The sequence below is a fragment of the Triturus cristatus genome, chromosome 6 (assembly GCF_964204655.1).
Source record: "Triturus cristatus chromosome 6, aTriCri1.1, whole genome shotgun sequence".
Lineage (NCBI taxonomy): Eukaryota > Metazoa > Chordata > Amphibia > Caudata > Salamandridae > Triturus > Triturus cristatus.
The window spans coordinates 760,998,792-761,007,444 of NC_140589.1; the positions used below are offsets into that span (position 1 = coordinate 760,998,792).

General features: G+C 45.7%; 1 pseudogene; it reads left to right on the forward strand.

Moving 5' to 3' along the window:
* The first annotated feature begins 3,216 nt into the window (after window positions 1-3,216).
* LOC146817825 (V-type proton ATPase 16 kDa proteolipid subunit c pseudogene) lies at window positions 3,217-3,662 on the forward strand (annotated as a pseudogene).
* The last annotated feature ends 4,991 nt before the right edge of the window (window positions 3,663-8,653 follow it).

The window sequence follows — 8,653 nt, forward strand, 5'->3', positions numbered from 1 at the left end:
TTATTTTTATCTCACCCGCATTGCAACGTTGTAGCTGCCACACTTTATATCTTCTTTCAAAATAAAACGTTTATTTAAACTAACGACATCAGCTAAAACATATCAAGCGCGGAAAGGAACACAAGCAGGAAACGTGTTGAATAACAGGAGATCTGCAGGGGTCTGATGTCAAGAGTTTTCTGCAATGGACGCAGTAGGACGTGTTGTCAGATTGTATGTTTTTTTTTCCCCACAGGCACAGAGCCCCTTTGATAAATCAAGCTGAGAGGGGGCAAAAACGTTCCAAGTCTGTGGAAGGAACGGGGCCGCTGACGTCACTACGCAGGCGGAAATGCTGCACGCGCTTCCCTACAGCTTTCTGTTGATGTTTTGTCATATCCAAGGACGGAAGCCAAAGGGAGAGAGTTACATGCACAAAAGCTTTTGTCAGAGTCTTTCTTGGTAGGAAAGGGAGCTGTAGCTCATTGGAATGCTCTGGTGGCAGCTGCTACACGAGCTCACCCTGTTTATCACCACGCTGACGAACGCGAAGTCATGAGGTCTTGAGGTAAACAAAGTGAGAACCGTTGAGCAAGGGCTGCGCGTCAAAAAAGGCAACAGCTGCATGCATGGGCAGAGGCCACCTTAAAATGGAAGCCAGCGAATAGTCGTGCTTGCATTTGTTGTTGTTTATAACTCTACAACAAGTTTTCTGTGACGCTAGCAACACAACATATGATCTGTAATCATTGGTTATGTGATCGTACTCCAGCTGTTTAAGTATTTTGAAGCCGGCGCCAGAAGAAAATCCATCCGATGTTTGTCAACAGGTGACATGATCCTAGCGCACATATTTCACCCTGAGCCAATGGAGAATGTGCTAGGAAATAAGTGAAATGCGTGCACCATAAGTGGCCGTTCACAGAGACCTGTTAAGGCATGGGCAAAGTGTGCAATTGCCCAGGGCGCCCAAAATCCTTAAGATGACACTGGACATTCATGCTGTTTCTGTTCTCAAACGATGTACAGGTTCTTGCTGTTAGACATGGCTGTGGGTGGAAAGAGGCAGTGGTTGTCCCTGCATGATGTAAACACTAGAACCTTGCAGCAGAGAGCAACCCTCACAGTTCTGCAGCTGGGGCAATGAATACCACGTCTTGTCTTAAGCAATGGACAGAAAGTGAAGAGAAGGGGAGGGGTATCTAACATAGGACAGCGTGATGGGAGTCAGTGTCAGAGAAAGGGCGCCATTGGCTTTAATGCAAGCAAGGGAAATGGGCCCCAGATCCAGTGTTGGATATCAAAAGACTGCTGTAATTGGTGTGAAGTGAGCCCTCACACCCCTACCTCTGGTGCCACTGCACCTGATGCACCTTTGACAGTGGAGTCCCTATTCGGAGATAAGTTGCGCCAGAAATAGAGCAACAATGTACAAGAGTGAGCACAGTTAATAAAGCAAAGAACAGCATATGCACCGGTCCCTGCATCACCAGCTCCAGTGCCCCCTGGTGAAACATCCAACGACAAGTACGTGAATCTGTGTGCGCAATGAAAAAGCATTGTTGTAGCAAGTCACTGACCCTGCTCTGTTCATCCTAACTGGGCCTGTTACTAAAAGTGGGCAGTGCATGAGCCCATGGGTGCAACCCAGGAAGTATTGCTCCATCAGGGCCACACCATATGGAAGGCAAGAGCACACTGTGTCCTAGCTGCCCCTTGTTAGAGGATCATGTGGTTGGTACCTAATGCTATGGCGCAGAGAAGCAGAACAACACACACACACAACACCGGTACCAACAAGTTAACATTTTAAAAAGATGTGAAAATTTGCACAAACACTTCAAAAGGTCGTTTTTATGACATTTGAAAGGTATTGCCTTGTGGGGACTTCTGTTCAGGACCCACAGCATGAGTGTGTTATCACACCCAAGTCCCCAAAAGTATAGTAACACACACACACACTTCCCCTGCCACCCCACCCCAGCCCCATTATTATGAGAAACGGCCATTGAGTGTAATGTAATTACTATTCTAACTTCACACACAATTTGATAGTGGGGTACATTATAAAGTGGACCAAGGCAAATCTAACTGCGCTTTTAGACCCTCATTTATGGGGATTTGGTGCAGGGCGGTGCAGCAAGTCACCTTGCTGTGCTGCACTATGTCAAAGTGAAAAAGCAGGAATGCACTGTATTTATCCAATATTGTGCATTCCTGTCCTTTCCCCCTGTGCTGGCGCCTTTTCAGCAGCCTAACACCAACGCAGGCACCATGGGGTGTCTGTGTTATCAGCAGGATTGTTTTTGTGCAGGAAGGGGCACCTTCTTTCATGAAGGCAATCTATAGAGGCTTTGTCCTCTTTGAATGAGTGCTGAAGAATGCAGCACACATAGAAAGAGGAAAAAACAAGGAGAAATAAAGATAGTTCTCCTTGTTACTCCTGCCCTGGGAGGTGTAAGATTTTGATGCATTCCCAGGTTTACAAGTCTTTGTAAATGCATCAAAACCCATGGTAATTGCATGGGAACACCCACCAAAATGCCTGCCTTGTGCAGAGTAAGCCGACGCAGCCATTTGCGCTGCATTGCCTTACTCAAGAGTTAGGACTCCACTCAAAGTCACACAGCATGGCTTTGCATGGCTTCATAAATCTGACTCAGAGCCTTGCGTCACACATGTCCCACTTTTCATGGTGCAAACTACGGGGACCGTTTTCTCTCTCCCTCTCTCCCTCTCTCCCCTCTCCCCCTCTCCCCCTCCCTCCCCTGCTGAGGTCTGCCAAAGTTCTGGCATGTGCTTTAGATGACCTTTGTGGCCATGTGGGGCACACCATGCATACATTCCACAGTGAGCTTGACTACTGTCAACTCACCGTCTTGTGCTAAACTAACAGTGCTAGAAACATTGAAATATTAGCAAGAAGACAGTCCTTCTTCCTGTGGCTGGCAAAGAATGATAGGCCCACTTTTCTTGCTTCTGTAAACTGTTCAGGTTTTGGCAACCTGGTCCTTCACAACATCCCATAAGCCTGGATACCATATATGTATGGCACACTGTGTGCATAATAGGATACGTCAGGAGTGTATGGATGACTGTGGGCACACTGGAACCCATTTTGGGATCTCCCTGTAGAGATGATGTACAAAATGGCAGTCTGACATGTGAAGAAAAGCAGTAACAGTGGCATACAAATCATAGAAGAATCACTGCTCAAACAGTGCACATACTGTTGCTATGTCCTCCTCAGAATATGCCTACTTCTTAGCTGTCACGGGTGTCCTCTCTGCCATAGCATTCAGCAGTCTTGGACCAACCAACAGCACTGCAAAGAGTGGCATGTGGATAGCAGCCATGTCTGTCACAAGGCTACAGTTTCCATGCAATCTAATATTCCTGTTGTCCTGGTTGTTATGATTGGCATTTATGGTCTAGTGCTTGTATTTTGCATTGCAAACTGCCTCTTAGAAAGTATCACTTTATTCAAAAGCTTTTTCATCAACTAGGAGCTGGCTTAAGTGTAAGACTGAGTGCTTTTCTCATTGGCATAGTAGGAGGTGCGGAGGATGGTTCAGTAGCTCCAGTTATATGTGAGCATGATTCTGGTTCCTATCTTTGTAGAGGTCTTGGATCCTAAATCTCTTATTATTGCTTTGGTTCTACAAAATAAGAGTGAAAACTAAGAAGTTGACAAGGAAATAAGACCACAGAGTATGTCAACACGCAGTTCAGCAAAACCACAGCTCCTGGTTGTATATCCAATGTGTACAGTCACCTCAGTTTAGTAGTTGACCTCTCCTAAATGTGCAATGTATGTTAGTGATCATGTCTGTGTGTGTGGACATATAAATATAAATTGGATGGACTCCCTGGCATACTGTCTGGCATGTTGCACGGTGTCCGTGTCTCATTTACCAACCCAGTGTTGCAATTTAAATATTATACATATAGATATGAACTAAAAACAAAAAGTTTCCATCTCCTTGATGTTTTATTTATAAAGATGATTTTAGGCCTGATTTAAGTCCTGGCAGACGCCCATAGTTCTGCCAAGGAGACAGAGTAAATTACTCCATTGCCCTGGTGCAGGGACCGCTTGTCAAATTCATAAATGACTGCCAAGCCGGTGGTTATTTGTTAGGCATTGGCATGAATTGCTGTCACAGCGGTTTCTGGCAGTGCATTTTCCTGGTACAGGGCTCCATCAGTGGACTGGAGCTCTGTACTCATAGTGTTCCTTTTTTTATTTTCAAAAAGAAATCCCAAAACTGGATTTTCTTTTTGAAAATAAAAAAATACACTGCTACCCTGGGGAAGGAGAGCATTTAGCAGTTTAACCTGCCCCTTACCGCCAGGTGGCTGCTCTCCATGGACTAAAGACACCAGCATAGTGATCTGGAGTTAACATTTTTTTTTTTTTTTTTTTTTAGAATTTTATATAGCGCGAACTTGACCCGAATCCAATCGGGTATCAGAGCGCTTTACATAGCACCATTACGTTACATGAGGACACACATTCATTTCTTGTTAGGCACGGGGAGATTAAGTGATTTGCCCAGAATCACAGGATGTTCAGCGACATTACCGAGGCTCGAACCCAGTTCCCCAGGTCCGAGGTCGAGCGCCCTAGCCGTTAGGCCAACTCCTCTCCCCAACATTCCCACAGGGGCTCACAGGGACATTGAGCAAAGCTATGCACTTCCAGTTTCGCCACCAGAGCTCTGCAGGCACAAGAGTAAGCACCAGAGACTTATGGACTGACCACAGTGTTAACATTCTAGACAGACACTGAATCACTGGATCCCTTTGAGCACTGCCTTCTTATTTTCCCATATTTCATTAATGCATTCCAATATCGCTGTCCTCATACTTGTGTACTTTTGTGTTGTGTATAGCTTGAAATACTTTATCTAAAATAAAGCACTGCTTGACAGTCGATTTATTAAAAGTGATATTAGAATATTGGAATGTTGAGTGCTCCATTGAAACCAATGGAGTGCTCCAGGCTTCTAATGGCCGGTTGAAGCCTGAAGCCTCAACATTCCAATGTTTGTTCACAGCTGTTGCTGTGAACAAAGGCCTCACGGAACCCAAGGGGATTTCAACCCCCTCGGGCTCCATGTGACCTTTGTTTTACAAATTAGAACATTCTGCCCTCTAGGGGCTGAATGTTCTAATAGCCTTAGAGCCCTCTGTAGCGGGCTCTGCCAGCCATTAAAGGACTGCTCCATTGTTAAAGGCCTTAACACTGAAACAGGCCTTTAATGGCTGTTAGAGCCCGCTATGTTGGGCTCTAAGGCTATATTGTTGTCACGGCTGCCAGATTGGGAGCGCGTGAACTACAGGAATGGCCGCCGCACGGGGACGCATGTGCAGCAATATACCAGAACGTTCAAAGCGCAACCGTCCCCGCGCAGCAACGCTTCGCGTTCTAGTCCTTGGAGTCGGCGCTTACCTTCCTGGTCTTCGTCACTTCCGGGGCGTTGGGAATCTCCTCGGTGTCCTGCTTCTGAGCGGCGCGGTCCTTCGTCCTAGCGCTCTCTCCTTCCCGGTGTTCCTGAATTCAGCGCCCTCGGCGTCCTGCTTCTGTGAGGTGCGGCTTTTGTGCTGGCACTCTCCCCTTCCCCGGTGTTCCTACTTCCAGCACGCCACCTTTACCTCCGGATTTCCGTCCTTCTCGTTTCTGCACTCGCCTGAAAGGCAAAAAGACAAACAGAAAGCTGCATTACCCGTCATAACGGTATCTGAGCTTTATGCTGATATTTATTTCAATTTATCTTGCCCCTGCATACTTATATGATCTGGTGATTCTTGCGCTGTGGATCGTCGTTCCTTCTCTCTCCTCTCAAGTCTGAAACCTGAGAATAAAGCAAGAAAAAGATGTTAGAATATTGCCTGAATATTAAGGCTATCTAAATTTTGCATTTAGATACTTTATTTTTGTGAAGACTATTTTCCTACAGGAGTTTGGTGAAATAGGTGGGTTCTAGCTTAGGGTTTGATTATCCATTCCCTTATTTTAGACTCCCTCCAACTAATAGTTCCCTATTGTTTTTTCCCACCAGAACCAGACACTTGCTTGACGACCATAGCCATTTAACATACAACGAAGAAGGGAAACCTTAAGGTATTAAACAAACCATTAGAGAGAATAAGAGACAGAGATACCCTACTACATACTTACCTGTTTTTTGTTCTATCTACAGATGTTGTGCCTTGGTTTTGCCTGGTCCTATCGCAGCCTGGTGTTCACCGCGTGACCTTTATCCTTCCTTATTTTGTTTCCCTTCTTCCCCATATTACCATTGTCACTTTGACCTTGTTGGGTGCAATAGGTAATTTGGCAAAGTTGTGGACCTCCCTTCATGTCCATGACGTTCCTGTGGAAACATAGGTGAGAACTTGACAGAACGCAAAGCCAAATGGAAGAAAAGTTTTCTCTTCCGCCCGGACGTCATGGAAATGACTCAGGTGTCTCTAGCAGATTTAGTCTGCATGTTGGGTAACCTTCAGAAGAAAACCCAAGCCCTGTCAGCACGGGTGGATGCAATGCAGAGGGGTAAGAGGTCTGACTCAGGGGTGGGAACTCAGAATCCTGGTAATAGTTTCCAGTAATACAAGTCACTGCACCACCGTCCATTCCCTTGGCCCCCGAGCATTTTTTGGGAAACCCTACTAAATTTGCCGCCTTCATCAGTCAGTGCCAGCTTCACTTCATGCGTAAGGCTGCTTGCTTTCCAACAGACCAAGCAAAGGTGGCATTTGTTACATTTTATCTAGGGGGGTCCGCTGCTAATTGGACCATCCCTCTAATAGAAAGGAACGATCCCCTGCTACAGAACTACAACGCCTTCAAAAGAGATAGGGTCAGGTTAGACGGGCGAGTTTTTTCTTATAGGGAGAGAAAGTCTGATGCCGAAAGAGCAGTTGAAGAACGTGAACCAATGCAAAAATGGAGTATAAGAGGGCCCCTTAGCGAAGAAGAGAGGCAGAGAAGGCGAGACAAGAAATGGTGCTTGTACTGTGGAAAGCAGGACCATTTCCTTAGAGACTGTCCCATAAAGCCGAAACAGACAAGGCGTACGGAAACCTAGTGAGCCCGGAGTCTCAGGTGACAAGGATTTCGGGTAATTCAGGATTGATTGTCTCACAGATGGAGATACCGGCATCTTTGCCACGTAATTTCTTTCTCTCCTCACTTTTGATATGGGGAGACAAGGTTGCAGATGTGCAAATAATGGTGGATTCTGGTGCTTTGGGTAACTTCATGGATTCCCAGTCCGCACAGAGTAAAAAAATTCCTTGGGTGACAAAACCCTCTTGGGAGGAAGTCAAAACCATTGATGGTAGTAACTTGAAGTCAGGTCCCATTACACATGCTACTATCGATTTAACTTTATTCATTGAGGAGAGGCATCATGAACTCATTGCATTTAATCTCATACAAACCCCTCAGCTTCCAGCTATTTTAGGACTGCCTTGGTTATGTCAACATAGTCCGTTTATTAATTGGAAGACGATGACGTTAACTTTTAACCACAACTATTGTATGGAACATATTGTTTGTTCATGACACACGCAATCCAGAGAAAGTCAATGCTCTCACCAGTGCAGACGAATCTGTGTGACCTTCCATCTATCAGGACCTCAAGGAAATTTTTGATGTGGAAAAGGACACTAGCCTTCCACCACACAGAACCTATGACTGTCGGATAGATCTGCTGCCTGGAGCTCGCATACCCTGTAGTAGGATTTACTCCTTAACAGAAAAGGAGAATGTGTATTTGCGAGAATATCTGGACGAAATTTTGAGAATTGGGTTTATCCGTCCCTCCAAGTCACCGGCATCATCATCTCTCTTTTTTATACCGAAAAGAGAAGGGGGGGGTCTTAGATACTGTATAGACTATAGGGCATTAAATACCATCACCGTCAAGAAAAGGTATCCTCTACCACTGATATCCTCCCTCCTTGATCAGATCAAAGACGCTCAAGTGTTCACCAAGTTAGATTTGTGAGGGGCCTACCATCTTGTGAGAATCAAGGAGGGAGATGAGTGGAAAACGTCTTTCTGTACCAAGTGTGGGTTATATGAATATCTAGTGAGGTCATTCTGGCTGTGTAATGCCCCTCCGCCTTTCCAGTTTTCGGGTCGAGTTTGAACTATATAAAACTGCAAAAAATAGAAATCTTCAGTTGCTCTCTGCCTTCAGTGGTGCATAGCCTAAGGGGGCTTGAGTTGCCCTTGCAGCCTACAACTGGAGCTGGTAAGCCTTCCTCCCAGGCACCGCATGTGCAGCGGTTCAAGCTTCCCACACGTAGACAGAACATTATCATCAGAGGCAGCAGCAGTGCATCTTCCGCGCACGCATACAGGCACATCATGTCCAGCCGAATGCAAGCTTCACTCACATCATATAGTTGTGATACAGACAGCACTAGCCACTCTTCCTTACACATGCAGAACAGGTACAACCTCAGCTCACAAAGCGCATGTTTGCAGGGGTGTAAGATTGTATGGTAGTTTGTGATGGTGTGCGTTTGATGAGTCTAGGATAGTTTATGTAAAATGGCATGTGTGTGCAGTGGTAGGGTCTGGTGTAGTTTGTGGTGCTGTATGTGACAAGGTGCAAGTGTGTATTGGAGTGATAAAGCATGTGTGAAGATTGGTGTC